A 20,947-nucleotide genomic window follows, 5' to 3' on the forward strand; every position below is an offset into this window, starting at 1 on the left:
GGTAGTCAGATTATAGTCCCTAAAAGAAATGTTTACCAGTGAAAAGCTTATGCACAGGGGTAGTGGTGTCGGGTATCACATGGTCGGCCCCGTCCCGACTATAGCCTTTGTTCACTTGTTGATTATAAGATAGTGTGAGGGATATTGTGCGGTTTTTGTGATTAATCTACATAATACGTCTTATTTAATATAAAAAATATAATACACACACATTGTTCCACAATATCCCATACGGGACAAGGGAGACTTCTCTCATATCAATGAGTGCACCCCGATTCATATTTAGCTCAATGATATGGGACCTACTGTTTATCGCGGAGTCCGAACGGCGTGTCTTAAGACACCACTTGTGGAGAAGTTTTTCAAGGCTGAAATACTCAGGAAATGTCGCCAACATTACTGAAGGGTATTTTGCCACCGTTGAAAAATGTTTGTTGTTGCCTGGCCGATCTTCTGCGTGCAAGGCGGGCGTGCATACCATTGCACCACGGTGGCACCAAAAAAAAATATAATAATATAATAATATTAATAATTATTTGATAAATACAAAAGAACTAATTTCGACAAATTGGGTGTCATTTTTTGCACCTCTCTGAGCTTTTTTGCGTCCGCGAACATGTTAAAAGATGATATATACGAGCGGTCTACAGTCAGAATTTAAGTTATGGACAAGAACCGGCTACGTGTTCAAAATTGTATTCAACATTTTTTGGGTGCTATGTTCGCGATTATTGAAGAAGTATACTTACTTACTTAGCTGGCCCATTACAGAACATTTGTTCCATAGGCCGAACTAAGAAAAGATCTCCATTTCTCTCTATTTGTTGCTTCGCAATCTGGAATACCGCGCCTTTTCATCTCATCATCCACTTGTTTGCGCCATCTATTCCTTGGCCTGCCAATTCTGCGTGCACCGTCAAGCGGTCCGTGTTTATACACCTTTTTAGCGGGGTCATCATCGCTCATTCTTATGATATGGCCTAGCTAACGCAATCGCTGCATCTCGATACGTTTAACAATATTGATGTCGTTGTACAGCAGATACAGCTCGTGGTTCATGCGACGTCGATATTCACCGTCAACGCAGATTCGTCCGTAGATCTTTCGAAGAATTTTTCTGTCAAACACACCAAGCACTGCCATGTCTGCTTGCGCAAGTACCCAGGCTATGGCTCCGAAGCAGCACGGGTAGTATCAGTGTTTTGTAGAGCGTTATTTTTGTTTGACGACATGTGGCTTTGTTTTTAAACTGCTTACTTAAACCAAAGTAGCATCTGTTGGCCAATACAATTCTTCTTTTTATTTCACAACTGATGTCGTTTGTTGTGTTTACGGAGGTGCCGAGGTAGACGAAGTCTTTTACTACCTCAATATTATAGGAACCAACTTCCACAGTCGGTCCGAGCTCAATGAACGCATTGCGCGTCGACACCATCAACTTGGTCTTCTCACCGTTTACCGCCAGACACACTTTAGCAGATTCTCCTTCGACCTTCATAAAGGTATCAGTTACTTCTTTTACTGATCGGCCCATGATGTCTATATCATCAGCATAAGCAAGTAACATGTGACTATTGGTGTAGATTGTGCCACATCTTTTGACGTTTGCCTCTCGTATAACCCTTTCCCAAAAGGATGTTGAAGAGATCACACGAAAGGCTGTCTCCTTGTCTGAAACCTCTTTTGGTACCAAACTCTTCGGTGAGGTTCTTTCCTATTTAAACTGAGGACCTCGTGTCAGTTAAAGTCATTTTACAAAGCCGGATGAGCTTTGCGGGGATACCAAATTCAGACATGGCTTGGAACACCTTTGAACGCAGCGGGCTGTCGAAGGCTGCTTCATAATCGACAAAAAGGTGGTAGGTGTCGATCTGCATCTCTTGGGTCTTCTCCAGGATTTGCCGCAGGGTAAATATCTGGTCAATGGTGGACTTGCCAGGTCTAAAGTCGCATTGGTATGGTCCAATTATCTCGTTGAACATAGGCTTTAGTCGTTCGCACAATATCCCACGACCTTGTAGGCAATAGGGAGTAGACTTATGCCCCTATAGTTAGAGCATACAGTCTTATCTTCCTTCTTGTGGACGGGGCACAGGATACTCAGGTTTCAATCGTCGGGTACTCTTTCTTCCTGCCAGATGGTGCTAACTTGCTGATGAATACACCTTATCAGCGTGTCGCCTCCGGTTTTGAACAGCTCGGCTGGTAAGCAATCGGATCCTGCTGCCTTATTATTCTTCAGCCGATTTCTTGCTGTCTTTACCTCACCTTGGCTGGGCGGTATACATTCAATACCATCTTCTGGGATTGGGACCGTGGTATCTTCGCCGTCTTCGCTGCTATTGGATACCAACAGTTTTGAAAAATGTTCTTTCCTTATCCTGTGTACACTATCTGTATCAGCTACCAAATTACCTTGCTGGTCTCTACAGGAGGATGTGCCTGTACCAAAGCCATCAGTTTGGTGCTAGACTCTTTGGTAGAATTTTCGGACTTCATTCTGGCTCCTGTACATCTCGATTTTTTCACACTCCCGCTTTTCCATATCTCTCTTTTTCCTGCGGAAAAGACGTTTCTCTTCTCTCCTTTTCTCCCGATATCTCTCTCGTGCGCTACGCGTTGCTACTGATTGTAAAGTAGCTCTGTATGCCGCATTTTTCTCTTCGGAAGCAGCACGACACTCCTGATCATACCATGGATTCCTTGGTGGAGGTCTCTGGTATCCAAGTATGGATTTTGCGGCTGTTTGCATTGGCATTGCGCTGATATGTTATCGGGATGAGGAGTGCTTTGATTAAGCAATTGGCCTAGTTGAGTGGAATATGCTGTGGCTATCTGTTGTGATTGCAGCTTACCGATGTCTAACTTTCGTGTTGTGTCTGTTCGTACTTTGTTTGCTACGTTTAAGCGGGTGCGTACCTTTGAATGTCTTCCATCTATCACAACATGATCGATTTGATTTCTTGTTTTCTGATCTGGAGACAGCCAGGTGCCCTTAGGAATATCGAGATGATTAAATCTGTTACTGCTAACTACCATGTTTTTTGCAGCCTCATACCATTGTCAGATGTTTCACTGTGGAGACTGAACTTCCCGACTGTTGGGCCATAGATATTCTCCTTTCCAATTTTGGCATTAAAATCACCTAGAATAATTTCAATGTCCTGGGCAGGGCAACGGTCATATGTTTCTTCTAAGCGCTCGTAAAATATATCTTTGGTCTGTTTGTCCTTTTCTTCAGTGGGAGCATGAGCACAAATAAAGCTGATGTTGAAGAATTGAGATTTTATTCGAATTGCAGCAAGTCTTTCATTCACTGGGGTGAAGCTTGGTACCAGATGTTTTAGCCTCCGACTAACTACGAATCCGCAACCAAACTCATGCTTTACGTCATGGCAGCTATAATACAGTGCGTCACTTTTAGGTGTTGTTGTGACGCCTTTCCCAATCCATCGTATTTCCTGTATGCCAGTAATATCGGCCTTGTACTTTTCAAGTATGTCTGCCAATGCAAGGACTGCACCTTCTCTATAAAGAGTGGTAAGCCATCGGCTCCTGCTGCTTTATTATTCTTCAGCCGGTTGATTGCTGTTTTTACCTCATCTTGGCCGGGCGGTATACATTCTATACCATCTTCTGGGATTGGATCTGTGGTATCATCGTCTTCGCTACTATTGGATACCAGCAGATTGGAGAAATGTTCCTTCCATATCCTGAGCACGCTATCTGTATCTGTTACCAGATTACCTTGCTGGTCTCTACAGGAGGATGTGCCTGTACCAAAGCCATCTGTTTGATGTTTCACTCTTTGGTAGAATTTTCGGACTTCATTCTGTCTTCTGTACATCTCGATTTTTTCACACTCCCGCTTATCCATTTCTCTCTTTTTCTTGCGGAAAAGCCGTTTCTCTTCTCTCCTTTTCTCCCGATATCTCTCTCGTGCGCTACGCGTTGCTACGATTGTAAAGTAGCTCTATATGCCGCATTTTTCTCTTCGGTAGCAGCACGACACTCCTGGTCATACCATGAATTCCTTTGTGGAGGTCTCTGGAATCCAAGTGTGGATTTTGCGGCTGTTTGCATGGAGTGGGCAATATGCTGCCATTGTGTTGTTATGTTATCGGGACAAGGAGTGCTCGCGTTAAGCAATTGGGCTAGTTGAGTGGAATATGCTGTGGCTATCTGTTGTGTTTGCAGCTTATCGATGTCCAACTTCCGCGTTGAGTCTGTTCGTGCTTTATTTGCAACGTTTAGACGGGTACGTACCTTTGCTGCAACAAGGTAGTGGTCCGAATCAATGTTTGCGGCTCGGAAAGATCGTACATCCAACACGCTGGATGAATGTCTTCTATCTATTACAACATGATCAATTTGATTACTTGTTCTTTGATCTGGAGACAGCCAGGTGACCTTATGAATATCGAGATGATTAAATCTGGTACTGCTAACTACCATGTTTTTTGCAGCTGCAAAGTCTATCAGCCTCATACCATTGTCAGATGTTTCACTATGGAGACTGAATTTCCCGACTGTTGGGCCAAAGATATTCTCCTTTCCAATTTTGGCATTAAAATCGCCTAGAATGATTTTAATGTCATGGGCAGGGCAACGGTCATATGTTTCTTCTAAGCGCTCGTAAAATATATCTTTGGTCTGTTCGTCCTTTTCTTCAGTGGGAGCATGAGCACAAATAAAGCTGATGTTGAAGAATTGAGATTTTATTCGAATTGCAGCAAGTCTTTCATTCACTGGGGTGAAGCTTGGTACCAGATGTTTTAGCCTCCGACTAACTACGAATCCGCAACCAAACTCATGCTTTACGTCATGGCAGCTATAATACAGTGCGTCACTTTTAGGTGTTGTTGTGACGCCTTTCCCAATCCATCGTATTTCCTGTATGCCAGTAATATCGGCCTTGTACTTTTCAAGTATGTCTGCCAATGCAAGGACTGCACCTTCTCTATAAAGAGTGCGAACATTCCAGGTGCAGATTCGCAGATCATGGTCCTTAAAACGTTTGCGGGGTTCGTCAACTTTAGAGGGGTTTGTTTTTTTGTTTTCTTTCGTTTTTTCATAGTAGGCAGTTTTTTCTAGGGGAGGGTTACTAACCCGACGACCAAACCCAAGTTTTTAACGTTCTTATGGGTGAACGCGCGGCACATGTTAGCTCACTACCTTTAACGGGTGTTAAAGGCAGTTCCCCAGGTGACACTACGGGGAGGTCAGTGTCCCCTTGAGATGAAAAAGGGACGAAGATAAATCCTGGGCTTTGCCATGTTAAAACCGGTCAGGACCGTTCCTTGGTATCTTCCATCCCCTACGTCACCCCTACGGACATTGCTAATTCGACTCAAAATTGTCTGAAACACATTTCGTCCAAACATACTTGGGGTCTAAAACCATTATTTCAATGAAGCACATTTTGCCCGTATGAAAGTGTATATACCCTCGTTAGCATAAATGCTGAGGGTATAAAAACTGTCAACGTAGGTCCATCGGTGCTTCCCGATTTTTGGTTTGTTGGATTTTAGCTACAGTTTTTGACCCAAGTATCTGCAATTCGACACTTGAGGTTCCCAGTGGTCACAAAACGTCTCCACCAAAAACATATGTCCACACTTTGATATAGCCCCATATAAGGTTCTCTCTCGATTGAATACATTTTTTATGTTTTGTTTTTGCCTTATTTAGGTATCAGTGGTCACAATATACCTCCGCCTAAAATTATGGACAGGAAAGAAAATAATTATTTAGCTTTAGTTCAGAATGTTTTATGGTGGAGGGACTGTTTTATGTTTTCTTCACGAGATGTCTGTTATAGGTCTTTTTCCAACGGAAAGACCAACGTGACCCTTTGGATTTGAGCCCTTAGCTCTTGGACTAAGATTTAAGTCTTGGATAGATTCAAAAACTGACTACCGTTTCAAAATGTTATTCTATTTTATAGCGGTCATAACTCGTAACAACGTTCAAACATCATTTTAGGAATTATGTCCCGACATCGAAGTCCGAGGTGATCACGTAAATACTTTATTTTTATAACTATTTAACTAGCTTTGAGTTGAAATACCTAGTTCATTGAACTATCCCACGTCTTTTTCTGCAAGTCACCAAACCAAAAACTGCACAACAAACCCCCTCACTCGCAATCTCTGCACTAAAAATACAATTTCAAAATTTATCACCCAAGTGTGATTTATGGACAGTTGTTGTTGTTGTTGTTGTTTAAGACGCATAAGTTGTGTATTAATTAGTTTAAATGTCGATTGCCAATTAGTTCGGTAGTTGGCAGGTGAAAGATGTGATGGGGCAAGTTAAATGCTAAGAAAATGCAACAACAACACAACGAATCGCCTGTCTATCAATTTTCACCATACCAAAAAATAAATAAATAAAATAAAAATAAAGAAATCAATTGATAAAAATTACACGACTAAAAACACCCAATCTCATAGTTTATGGCTACTGCATTTGCAGCGAAGATGAAAAAATGTGATGTCTGTTAATGTGATTCAATCAAATTTATCTCTTACATTTTTTTCAGTTGTTGTTGTTGATCTGCTATTCCAAGTTGCAGCAGCAATAATTAAAACTGAAAACCGCAAATTAGTATCACGTGCTGTTTTTTTTTTTTTCAATTTTCAATTTGCCCGTCTATATGATGGCTTGTTTTTTAAGATGGATTTGTAATTAACAATGATTTGGAATTGGATAATAAACTTGATTTGGAATCTTTACGCACTTCAAACGCCACACACTTTCAGCACACAAACGCACACAACAAGTAGGCAGAGCTACAAATTTGCTTTTTTTTGCTTTGATAGAAATTTATTTGAAAATGATTTGACACTTGCTATGCGAAACGTGCTCGAAAAAACTGAAAATTACTTTCATGAGATCTTGGTGGAGAGATTACACAGATGCGTTTAACGCGCGTCAGGCGGCAATTGTCATAACGTCGTACATGAATGGTTGTAGAGTCGGCGGCCACTATTTGCAACTTACGACCGGATTGGCCATCAAAAATGCCAATAAATTTCAAATTAAACAAGACTTTGTTTTTTCTGCTGTTGTTTCTTTTGACAAATGGAAGGAAAGAGACCCCTGATATGTAGGGGGGTTACGACGTACCATAACAAACGAACGAGTTAAGGCGGCGCGTCACGCTTGTCTTACTAAGCCATGAAAATGCCGTTTACTTTCAAAGCACTCCTCTATTTCGAGAAGATCATTCAATTTAAATTAGAGATTAATTTGATTTCTTTTTTTTATTATTTTGAACAGCAAATATCCACTAAAGTAATTTTCACGCTAATAACAGATTTTTCCGTTTTGGTCATCAACACTTTCTTTAAGTCGGGGTTTTTATTTTTTTCTTAATTGTAAAACATCACGATTTGTGGTTTCCAAATCACAGCACTTATGACATTTTAATGAAAAACAATTTCTTTTCTCACTTAAAATTTTAATGAAAATTTCCACATTTTAGATTTTAGCTCCCACCATCAGGTAAGGTAGCTTTTTTGCATTTGGTTAAACACTTTTTTCTTTATCGCGCAGAGAAAGAAAGAAATGAAATGAAAAGAAGGAACACTTTTTTGGGGACCAGAAAGCAGCCGTTAAAATCTATAATCGAATTGGTTTCATTCACTACTATTACTTCGAGTAATGTAACAACATGTGGATTATTTTGATGGTTTTCTGGCTGGCTGAACTATCTGTATGTGGCCTGCGAATGGCTGGTTGGGTTGATAATTTTTATGTTACCTCGACGATGACGACCACGAAACGGCGACAACACCAAACTAAAACTGAATCAACAAACGGTGGCTTTTGCCTGAAACACGACGAAATGCGAACAAAAAAACAGAAAAATTGTCACAACAACGTAACAAAGTTGTTGCTGTTTTTTTTTCGCAGGCAGGCCAGGGAGACACAAAACATAGTAACTCAACTGAGCTAGCATACAAGTCCCCGTATTATTCGCTCACTCACTCACTTTTTTAGTTACTACAATGCTGCTCACAGTTAGTGGCGGAGCGCTACAATCACACACACCTTACTTAGCTGGCAGGCAGCCTGCCTGCCTGCCCTAATATCCATCTACTGCCTTTGCTCTCATCGTGGTCGTCGTGTTCAGCAGCATATCCCATCCATAAATATATCCAAGCAAATGTCCGGCGAGCTATCGGCCACCATCCAATATTGTGTTTTTTTTTATTCAACCCACCATTCATCCAACTATCCACCTATCTGCCACCAAACCCCACCACCATTGCCATCATCCACTATCCACACACATCCATCCATGCAACAACCTGCAACTGCCGTGTAGAGTGTCTCCATAGTAAAGTCCACCACATTATCCATTCATATAAATTCGTAATCAAACTCAACTAAAAAAGGTAGTTGTTGTGCGCAAGGCAATATTTGTTGGATAAAAAAAAAACAGATTGTAGTGATACTTTTTTTACGAGGGTGGATATGCAAGTATCAAGAGAATAATGTCGAAGACACATATGTGACTGACATTCGCCAGAATGAAAGCCAAAGTGTAATCAGTTGGAATTTGGCTCAGCCGTTCTTAATTATTTTACCCAGAATGACTTCAGCAAGCATGCCAGTTCATAAGTTGGTAGCGTTCCATAGAAAAGATCCTCCATAAGTTCTTAAAATAATAGTTGCTATAGGTCCTATATATGGGCGAGCTGTAATGGGTCATTTTAAAAGAACTGTCATATGTTGAGTTCATAAAATATCTGCAATCGGTCATCTCCATAGAAATGCTATTCGCATCCCTTTCGAAGAGCTAAAATTGATTTCTTCGTAATTAAACAGAGAAGACTCACTTTACAGAAGAGATCTCCATAAAAAATCTGTATACAAGAGTTGCAGAAGGTCTAACAACACACAGAAAAATATATGTTAGAAATAGGTTTGGATCCAAACAAAGATTTGTTTGGGACTGGTTGTAAACAAATATATGTTTGGATCCAAAAATAATTTGTTTGTGTCCAAACAAATATATGTTTGCAACATTTTGTAACATATCTCAATTTTATTTGTTTGGTTACCAATATATTTTTTATGTTAGAACATATTTTTTATGGGTGGAGAGAGAGAGGGGATTTTTGTCAAAGAGAGTAACAGCAGGGTTCTCGCGGCTGCGGAATGCCGTTTTATAATAAATGGTGGTGAGTATGCGACCAAACACGTGTGTTTCGTGCTTTGTTGTTCACTGTCGCCCATACGAAGGTACAAGTTTCATCAGGGGCAAGTATATACTTCCTGAGAAAATAGCCTAAAAGGTGCAAAAAACCCTATGACACCGTGTGTAGTGGTTGTAGCGCAAGATAACTCACGAACGGATCTGCCGATTCGGTCCAAAATTTGGACTTAGTATTATGTTGTCCAAACATAGTTTAAGTTCGAAGATAAGCCATATCGGTCCACTCCTTCAGGTACCTCCCGCACAAAAGTTCAAAAATGTTGGGAAAAATTGTTCGTACGGCAACTCTTGAAGGGAGTGGCCGAATTGGTCTATACTTTACACATCCTAATATATCTACCAAATATAGATCAGGTTCAAATATGGACTATATTTGTCCACTCCATCCGGTACCACCCACACAAAATTTCGGATAAGTTCACTTTAAGACCTGATATCGAATCACTTTGATTTGTATTGAAGTTACATACATTCGCTGACTCAATTACGATGGTAAAAGTTTTTTTAGGGGCAAGTCCATACTTCTTGAGCAAACAGGCCGAAGAGTGTAAAAATCCCCTATGGCACCATATGTTGTGGCTGGAGGTCGACTTCCATAACGGTCAATGTCGATCCATTCCTTTAAGTATCTCCTCCGCAAAACTTTTGATATTCAATCCTAATCAACATTTTTGTCGGTTCAAACGCCCAAAATTTTTAAACCCCCCTAAATACATACGTATTTTGGGAAAAAATTGGTTCAATATACACAGGCTGAGGGTATATCTCTGTCGGCCGACTGATACTTTTTTACTTGTTCTTTGGAATTTTTATGTACCTATGTGTCTGTTGTTGCTTTTGTGTTTGGTATTTCTATGCCTTTCAATAAACCACCACCATTTATAAATGTGTGTATATATTAGAGATAGCCAGTGATCGCTTACTGAGAGCAAGTGAGCATACATGTCAATGTGTTTTACATTGAAATTTACGCTCCTTTGCTCTCAGTAAGCACACACTGGTGCATGTGTTTGTTTTTTATGGCTTTTGGGTTTGTATTTATATTAAATCTAAACAAATATTTCTTTGCACCCAAACATAAATTTGTTTGCAGGACCAAAACATACGTTATGTTTGGGACTGTTTGCAAACAAATATATGTTTGCTGCAAAATATGTTTGGGACATATGTTTAAGAGGCTTTTTTCCTCCGTGTACATAAGAAAATATATTATATAGGTCTTATTCTTATAGGGGCTGCTATAGACACTCTTCAAAGAACAGCTGATAATAGACCCCTTCATAATAGTGTCGAAGTTGCCATTTTTCATTTTGTAAACTAAAAGTTTTTTATAGAAGACATCTTTTGTGAAGTTAGTCTCCTTCTAGCTAGAGGTCTTCTACAGGTCTTGTAGACATAACGAGGGCAAGAAGAATGAGGTGATGAACATTTGCCATACATTATGTACGAAAATTATGCTATAGAAATAATTCGGAAAATTTAGATCTATGGAAATATACCTTCCACATTAATTTATGTAATAAATAATTAACAATAATTTTTTCAACGAAGATCTGTCGAAGAATCTAAGCGACTGATTCTTCGAGAGACACTCAGCCTATGGCTGTACAAAACACATTAATAGGAGTGGTGGAACTAAATTTCCTATGAACAGACCCTCGAAGGAATTAACATTTTCGCATGTGACAAAATAAGTTCGGACAGAAGGACGAGGGCAGCACGAAAACTATCTGGCCTAGGCAACACGGCGTGTTGCCAGGCGCAATCTGATTTTTTTTGGACAGTTTGACAGTTTTTAGACTATACGTGCTCAGGACTGTTTGTCATCCGACCTTGTGTTGTTTACAGTGACTTGAAAAAATCACTTTGCAAAAAAAATTTAATTTACTTGTGAACATTTTTGTCCGATCATTTTTCACAACTTTCGACCTGGATAATCACGGTAAGAGTGCATCGATCAAATTAAATCTTTGTATGTTGATGAAGAGCCACCCTATAGCACGATGAAAATGTTGTTTAATGAATTCAATCGTGGCCGGCACTAGCCAAAAAGCAAAGGTCGTGAGGGTTGCCCAAAATCGGCCGTTGTGCCAGAAATAAATTAGGCCGTGCGTGAACGGATAATGCAAGATCGACATGTTATATACTGTGAGGTAGAGGCACTTTGGGCATTTCTTCCACCAACTAACATTTGATATTGCATGAGCACCTGGCCGCGAAAATGGATTATTTTTGTTAGAACCAGAAAAATTTGACAATCGCTCAAAAAGAGGTTCTTGTGGATAGGTGCAAAGAAATAGTGAACGATCGTTGTGCTTCAAACGACATTTATAAGATCGTCAAAGACGAATCTTGGATCTATGCTTAGTGGTCCGAAACAAACAGGAGTCGACCGTTTAGGTCTTCGAAAGCGGGCCAAATCCAATGAAAGTTGTTCATGTAAGAAGCACTTCGAAGCAAATTGTCGCCTGTTTCTTCGGCAAAACAGACCGTGTGACGACTACACAACTTCAGAAATGTAGGACGGTTAACTTTGAGTGGTACACTACAATTCGTTTGTCAGAAGTCTCAAGAGAATCATTCTTCATGACAATTTGAGCTGTCACACATCGATTCAAACCAGCACCTATTTAATTGAACAAAACGTGGAATTGATGGGTCATCCACCATACAACCCTGACTGGGATACAAAGACTTTATTTATTAAATCATGCTGGATACTACTTAAGAAATTTTTGATGGTAAATATTTTCATTGTTAGGCCAGATAGTTATCGTTCAGCCCTCGTATGGATAATATAGCATTGTAACACAGACCACATAAGCACTAAAAATTTTAGTACAAGAGGTGTACGATGTACGGTGGACATACAAATTTCGAAATTTCTAGGTCCATATCTCAAAACGTATTGACTTACCCTAGGAATAACAATTATAATGTTGGAATAAAGCAAACAAATACAATTTTACAGAGTTGGTACCTGAAAGAATGGACATAGATAGTCCATCTGGATCATAATTTTGCTCCGTAGAATATTCTAGAACTTTTGGACCATTATGTCAAGAAGCATAGGCTTGTCAAAACTGAACCAGAAGGAGTACCTCCGGAAAAAAAATTTCAAAATGAACTTAGAAACTGCACTTAAAAAAATTTTAAACTTTTCTATTGAAAGTACTCCAAAGTATTGTTCGATATAGATCTCCTTGGAACTAAATGTACCTTTGGAAGAAATTTTACGATCGTATATCCGATTCGCAAGTTATCGTATCGTCAATATATATACGTCATATTCGGCGGATCTTCAAATAAGGTCGGTTGATCTACTCATAGAATATAGGCTGCTCTTCTCATAGAAGATCGGTTGATCTTTTCATAGAAGATCGGATCTTTTCATAGAAGACCGGTTGATTTTTTATAGAAGATCGGTTGATCTTCTCAGAGAAGATCGGTTGATCTTCTCAGAGAATATCAGTTGATCTTCTCATAGAAGATGAGTTGATCGACGCATAGATTAGTTGATCTTCTCATGGAAAATCGAAAAGATTTTTAGATCTTTTTATAGAAGTAATATTCTCTCTGATGTTCTTATAGAAGATCGGTTGATATTTTCATAGATTGGTAGATCTTTTCACAGAAGATCTGTTGATCTTCTCAGAGAATATCATTTGATCTTCTCATAGAAGATCAGTTGATCTTCTCATGGAAAATCGAGAAGATCTTTAGACCTTTTTTTAGAAGTAATGTTCTCTCTGAAGTTCTCATAGAAGATCGGTTGATCTATTCATAACATATCAGTTGATCTTCCTATAGCATATTTTTTAACTTATCATAAAAGATCAGTTCATCTTCTCAGAGAAGATCATAAAAGATCGGGATCGGTTGATCTTCTCATAGAAGTTCCGTTGATCTTCTCATAGAATATAAGTCGATCTTCTCATAGAAGATCAGTTGATCTTCTCATGGAAAATCGAGAAGATCTTTAGATCTTTTTATAGAAGTAATGTTCTCTCTGATGTTCTCATAGCAGATTGGTTGATCTATTCACAGAAGATCGGTTGATCTTCTCATAGAAGATCAGTTGATCTTTAGGTATTTTTATAGAAGTAATGTTCTCTCTGAGTTCCTCATCGAAGACCGGTTGATCTATTCATAACATATCAGTTGATCTTCTTATAGAATACTTTTTATCTTATCATAAAAGTTCATCTTTTCACAGAAGATCATAGAAGATCAGTTGATCTTCTCATGGAAAATCGAGAAGATCTTTATATCTTTTTATAGAAGTAATGTTTTTTCTGATGTTCTCATAGAAGATCGGTTGATCTATTCATAACATATCAGTTGATCTTCTTATAGAATATTTTTTAATATTATCATAGAAGATCAGTTCAGTTCATAGAAGATCAGTTGATCTTATCAAAGAAGACAAATCAAATAGGTTGATCTTCTCATAGAAGATAGGTTGATCCTCACATAGAATACCGGTTGATCTTTTCATGGAAGATATGTTGATCTTTTCATAGAAGATCGGTTGATATTCTTTTAGAAGATCGGTTGCTCTCCTCTTAGAAGATCGGTTGATATTTTCATAGAATATCGTTTAGTAAGATTGTTTGATTTTTTTATGGAAGATATGTTGATCTGATAGATCGCTTGATCTTCTCACAGAAGACCGGTTGATCTTCTTGTAGATGATCGGTTGATGTTCTTATATATGATCGGTTAATTTTCTCATAGAAGATCAGTTGACCTTCTCATAGAATATCGGTTAATCTACTCATAGAATATTTGTTTATATGCTCATAGAAGATTTGTTGATGTGCTCATAGAAGATCTGTTGATCTGCACATAGATGATCAGTTGATCTTCTCATAGAAGATCATATGATTTTTTTCTTAGAAGATAGATTGATCTCATAGAAGATTGGTTGGTCTGCTTATAGAAGATCGTTTGATCTTCTCATAGAATATCATTTGATTTTTTCTTAGGATACGATTATCTTCTCATAGAAGTTCGGTTGATCTTCTCATAGATTATCGATTGACCTTAATATATATAAGATGCATTTATCTTCTCAATGAAGATCTGTTGATTTTCTCATAGAATATAGGTTGAGTTCAACTTGATATTTATCTTTTAACAGGAGATCTTCTTTTACTTTTATAGAAAATATTTATTTAGTAGATATCTTGAAGATTTTCTCGTGTAAGATCAGTTGAACTTTCAATAAAATGTCCGCAGGGAACTCCATCAGATTATCTTACAGAAGAACATTCAATATTTTTAATAGATCTTCTATCTCAAAAATATTATTTGACCCTTATAAACATATCCTCGCTCTGGTATGTTGTACTCCTCTTAAGGAGATCGTTTGATCTTCTCCAAAAGGTTTATGTAGAAATTCTTCTGCAGAAAGACTTGTGGTATTTTTTAAATAAAGGATGCTGGCTTAGATCTCAGGCTGACTGGAGGTCTTCTGGTCTTCCTAAGACGTTTTGTTTATTTTATGAAAGACATTTTACACTTCCTTTGGTCTTTTAAAGAAGAGCTTTTGCTTTCCTTAGAAAAACTTGTTGGTGTGTGTTATTTTTTAAGTCCTCCAGTCTTTATAAGAGGACTATCGATTTTATTAAGGAAGACCTTTTGTTATTTTTAGGGAGGACCTTTTAGTATTCTGGGGGAAGACTTCTTGTGATAATCAAGGAAGACCTATTGGTATTTTTAAGAAGAAGAATTTGTGGTCTCTGTAGGAAACTAATCTTTTTAAGAATTCAGCTGTTTTTAAGAAAGACTTTTGGAGACTTGGAACACCTTTGGGTCTTCTTAAGACAGACATTTAGATATTCTCGAAATCCATAATTCTTTTTGCTCATCTAAAGGAATATGTTTTGCTATTTCTAAATAATACTTCTAGACTTTATAGGAAGGACTATTGATCTTCCTAAGGAATACCTTTTTATTAGAGAAAAAATTTTGTTTTTCTTTAGGAATTCGTTTTTATCTTGTGGAATATGTTTTGCACTTTGTATGAAAGATTTTTTGGTCATCTTAAATAAAGACATTTGTTTTTCTTAAAAAGGCTTTTTTTGGTTAGTCTTAAGAAATACCCACTTTTCTTCGTAAGGAGGCACATCTGTTCTGAAGCAAGACCTTTTGAAGGAAGACCTCTAGCCATCATTTGAGGGGCTATTACTTTTCCAAAGAAACCCGTTTGTTATTCTTTAGCTCTGTTGCTGTTTTATTTTTAAGAACGACATGCGGTGATTTGTCTTTTGGAGATTTTAAGAAATACATTCTGACCTTCGTGAAAAAAGGCCTGTGATCTTCTAAGGATATTAATTTGTTATTCTTCTTAAAACATCCTGACTTTCCCCCTTTACACCCCTCGTACTTAGTATAACTAGTGTGTGACAATTGAGTGAGTTGTGAGACCGACAAGTAGTATTGGTTTGTTGTGTTTTTGTGCTCTCTGGCCTGTTGGACTCTGAATACTACTCGGTTCGGTTGGTTGCTCCTCCGCCGGTGTGTATTAACTAGCACAAAATAGTAGTAGCACTTGTCGTTTTAATATGATTATTGTGTTGCTGTTACTGCTGTTGTTTGTGTGCATAGAGCAGCAGCTGTTGCTATTGTTGTTGTTTTTATTGCCGACAACAATGTCTTTGTCGTCAATATTATGGAAGTAATAATAATAATAATGTATGAACGAAATGTTGTCACTTAAATGTAAATCACAGTTGCGGACAAATGTTTAAGAGGCATGCACAGACGTAAGTTAGAAGTAAATCTATATTAAAATTTTATAATATCAGTAGATATCCTTCCAATAGTTTAGTTTTGCTGGGCTAGAACAGATGTCACGCCGTTTCTAACAAAAAGCACAAGTAAATTTCGTCTCTAAAATATTCCTAGATTGTATTATATGAAAAAGTGCTGTGCAGCAAAAATCATAATATACTCATTATAATTCATGTTAAGTCGGGATGGTATTAACTGGCCTACCGTCGTAATATTATGGTCTATCAATTACTGCAGTTGTTGTTGTTGTCTTTTGTAATACAAACTAACAAATCTGCAAAATAACTAAACTCATATAACACTACCAGCTAGGTCTATTTACTTTATTAGTTCGGTAGTCGAACGCTATTAATAACAACAACAACTATGGCAACAGGCTGTTAGCTACTGCAAAAGCCAGCCAGTGACAATGGCATACAAAGTGTGTCCACATATCAGGGTTGTTGTTGTTATTTTTTAAGGTTTTGGTCGGGAAATTAAAGAAATAAATAAAAGAAAATCCTTCGGCATTGTCGATAGAGGTATCTCCTTAGTCTGTGGGAATTGAGGCTTTCATCTATGAACAGATAGAGTACCGGCCACAAATTTAGGGGGTTTTCAGAATTTATAGGAAGTACGAACTTGCCGACAAAAAAACAGGGCTTTTTGGATTATTTGTCTTAACATTTCGAATAAATGCAGACCTTTGCTGGTGCTATACCAACGCGTGGTCCACCTTCGACCTCTCCGTTCGAGAGTGCGCTCCAGCCAGACAGCCTAATGCCAAAATCAACTCTAAATTGTCCAGGCGTTTGTGGAGGGTATGAGAAACAGTGGGACAATGGAAAAAATATACCGCTGCAATCAAGATAATAAGGACAACCCTTTGTAAAAATTACAACACGACTCGTGTTGAACTTTTGAACCGAACTCAAACTGGATATTAATTTTGGAGAGCTATTATGATGTGCAACGTTTGGAAGATGTCAGAGCTTTCAGATAATTTCTTCAGGAACTATGGACTTGCCCACGAAGAACGTTATAGCGTTGTAATTATCAATATCCATATTCTAATTTGATGTGCATTTTGGATAAACCTTACGATGTTCATAGGTTAAATCTAATCTGGTTTTAAATTCTAGAGGATCATTATGACTAAAACTCAAAGGATTAAACATTTTTAGAACATTTGTGCGAGAGGTGTCCGAAGGAGTGGATCGATAGGGTCCATCTTTGAACTTGGGCAAAGGTTGGGCTAATGTCAGTTGCTCCTATTGATATTATCGTCTCTATCAGCCATCTTAGTTGACCACCATAGGATTTTTAGAGCTTTCGGGTCATTATGTTAGGGAGCATGGATTTGGTCACGAAAAATATGTTTGCTGACTATCCGCCTTGTACGCTAGAGGTCGTGAGTTCGATTCCTAGGCCAGGCAACATCAAATTTTCAACGGTGGCAAAATACCCCTCGGTGATGTTGGCGATATTTCCAGAGTATTTCAACCATGTAAAACGACACGCCGTTCGGACTCGGGAATAAACAGTAGGTCCCATATCATTGAGCTAATATGAATCGGGGTGCACTCATTGATATGAGAGAAGTCTCCCCTTGTCCCATCTGGGATGTTTGTGGAACAATTTTTTATTATTACAAGGAACTAGGAACTAGATCACCCAACTCTACTGAAAACCCAAGGTGGCTAGACCACCTGAAACTATGCAACATTGATACATGAATAATTAAATTGTTAAATCACGTTCGAATGTGAGAGGGCGTCGAGGAGTGTGATGAACCGAACAGGAACCCTCGCAGCCGGGGAGCTGCCACTATAATATACAATGAAAGCTGTTGTAGATTTTATCCGAAATGCGAAATTATCCAAGCAACTCGGTGAATCAGAAATTGAGTATTTGCTAAATGCATTAAATTTATCTTAAACCGCGCATATTGTATCAGACGTCTGGAAAATTGGTAGAGTGGCCCAGTTACAGAACCCATGTAAGGATACCTGCAAAGGCCAATCGTACAGGCCTATTTCTCATCTGTCGAAAGTAGCGAAGATTCTAGAGACACTACCTTCTCATGTTGAGAAGTCGTTTCCTAGTTGATGATTGTACGAACTGGACATCGGGTGCTATAGTCAATGACAAATGAGATAGTTTAATATCTAGAACAGTTCATCCACCTGGAATATGAAAATATCCGCCGCTAAACCTACTGTCACACTATTTTTCACCACTTCGACGGCAGCAAAAAGGCTTCCCCTAAATATATTGTTGTATGGTGCCCTGATTCCGACAACTCATTAACCCAAGATATTTGGTTATTAAACATGTTTAAGCCGCCTGCACAAGACACTGCTATGTGCGAAATGATCAGAAGTATTAACAAGATACACAAGTTGCTGGCCAGTAACAATTGGGGTGTTAACAAGGAAACTTTGCTGATCTCTTACTGAGCAATAATGGTAAGCTATGAGGGGCCAGTGTGATATGCAAATGTTAACGCTACACAGTGAGAGAAATTCAAACCTGCCAGAATGCCGCCCTGAGGATTGCATCAGGGTACCCCCTCATAACACCAGTGCACCATCTTCATGGGAGACGAAGGTTTAATGGGTGCATCAACACAGCAGGATGTCGTCGATGTAGTACCTGTTTGGGTGTTATCGCCATGGGCATCCCAGTCACGATTGAAAATATCTTCTGACGTGCCTGGGTGACCCCCATCTTCAAGATCTATAGAGAGAGAGGTCTAAAGGAATAAACGAGAACCTCTAGACCAACGAGCCTGTCACCCACCCATCGCAGCAGAAGAACGCTAGCAGTCAATGCAAACACTAATGGTTTTAGTTCAACTAAGACGTACGGCACCTGCCGCCCATATTCGTATTGAACCAAAAATTTTCAGCACGATCCTCAGCACATGCCTGTATGTAGACTGGGGTCAAGCTACGATGTATCTGTTTAACTGGTCAGCTAAACACACCCACCTGTTTCCCGATTTTTATGGATGCAGTCAGTTCGGTTTACAGAATTTGTATATTTGAAGGGAGTAACCGATATAAGGAGGGAGTAACCGATATGAGGTTCCAATTTTGGTCTCTATCGGAGAAGTTTAGAATAAAGACCTGCTCTCGAATCGCTTTGATTTTTGTTGAAATAACTTATATTTTTTGTCCCCATATATATAAGGGAGTAACCGATATGAGGTTCCAATTTTGGTCTCTATCGGAGAAGTTCAGAATAAAGACCTGCTCTCGAATCGCTTTGATTTTTGTTGAAATAACTTATATTTGTTGTCCCCATTACGATGGCAAAAGTTTTTCAGAGCAACTCCAACTTCCTGAGTAAATAGCCCGAAAGGTGTAAAAAAACTCCTATTGGACCATATGTGGTGGTTGCAGCGCACGATAACTCTCGAGTTGATTTGGTCCAAAATTTGGACTTCATATTATTTCGCCCAAACTTATTTAAAGTTCGAAGATGGGCTATATCGCTCCATACCTTCCGGTATTTCCCCCAAAAGTTAACAAATTTTCACTAAAATGGTACGCACTATATCTGTTGAACGGAGTAACCGATTTGGTCCAAACTTGAGGTCTCTTAATATTTTATCCAAATGTAGTTTAACTCCGAAAATGGTCCATATCGGTCACCTCCTAATGGTACCTCCCCCACAAAAGTTCAACATATTTGATTAAGTCCAGTTTAGGAACAATTCGAAGATCCTTTGGGAAATTAGTCCGATGCTGGTGCTGTTTATAGCTATATTATGTTTTTCGTGGGAAGTCCATGCTTCCGGACATTGTGGTCCAAATGTTCTAAATTATCCGTCGATCAACTGAAATAGCTGGAGGGCGCGCTATCTATCAACAAGAAATGGCTGGCTGTTATTCGATATTGCCAATAGATGAAAGTTTCAATTCACCCAGGTTTAGAGACCTTCTATGCATAGAAGGCTCTTCATTCGTCTTCTATAGATAGAAGGATTTACACAGGTATTCTATGCATAGAAAACCTTATACCGATCATAAATAGGTAAGTAAAAAAGTCTTCTATAGATAGATCATCAGGTCTTCTATGGATATAGGTCCTTCTATGGATAGACAACATTTCACAGGTCTTCTACGCATAATCAATCTTTCTCAAGTCTTTTATGAATAGAAGATCTTAAATTGATTGATCTTCTGTGGATAGATGAGTCTTCATATGGACGGAAGATCTTCCTTAGAGATATTTTATGAATAGAAGACTTCCCACAAATATTCTCAGGTCTTTCATTAATTGACATTTCCTTAGAACATCTAAAATCTTCTTGTCATCTCTTTTATGAATAGAAGGCTAAATTTCACAAGCCTTCCTTCCACGCATAGATAATCTTCCTCGGGTCTTTTATGAATAGAAGACCTTACATTGGTCTTCTATGGATAGATGATGCTTCATAGGTCTTCCACGGATAGAAGACCGTTCTTAGAACTTAGAACAAATCTTCTCAGGTATTTCATAGATAGAAGGGAGACCTTCCTTAGAACTTCTATGGTTAAAATCTCTTCTTCATCTCATTTATGAATAGAAGATATTTCACAGCTCTTCTATGCATATATAATCTTCCTCAGGTCTTTTATGAATAGAAAACCTTGCAAATTGTCTTCAACGGATAGAGGAGTCTTCATTCTTCAGCTCAATATTTAAAGTAATAACCTTTCCTCATGCGTTAAAATAAAAAAATATAATGGCAACACTGTCTGTCGTCACTCACTCACTTTGGGTACACACAACGTCAACACCATCAACGTCAGTCAGCCAACAAACAGAAATCTAATTGTCAACCTTAGTTAAGTGGTTTAATGCTTTTGTGTTGTTATTATTAAATGGACAAAATGAAAAAAAAAAAACGACCAACAACAAAAAACACAGGTTGTTTGGGGTGGGTGGTGA

At 38.5% G+C, this 20,947-nt stretch overlaps 1 protein-coding gene across 4 annotated transcripts in view; it reads right to left on the bottom strand.

Moving 5' to 3' along the window:
- Positions 1–20,947, bottom strand: part of RhoGAP19D (Rho GTPase activating protein at 19D) — a 337,437-nt gene that overhangs the window by 101,252 nt on the left and 215,238 nt on the right. For 2 of the 4 annotated variants that reach the window (XM_073976969.1, XM_073976968.1), the window contains exon 1: positions 6,534–7,813. The exons of the other annotated variants lie outside the window; for them this stretch is intronic. The gene's annotated coding sequence lies outside the window, so the exon portion shown is untranslated. Of the gene's footprint in view, positions 1–6,533; positions 7,814–20,947 lie in introns of those variants that run through there. 4 annotated transcript variants of the gene reach the window in all.

The sequence above is a fragment of the Musca autumnalis genome, unplaced genomic scaffold, assembly GCF_047663935.1.
Source record: "Musca autumnalis isolate F117 unplaced genomic scaffold, ASM4766393v1 scaffold_3, whole genome shotgun sequence".
NCBI lineage: Eukaryota > Metazoa > Arthropoda > Insecta > Diptera > Muscidae > Musca > Musca autumnalis.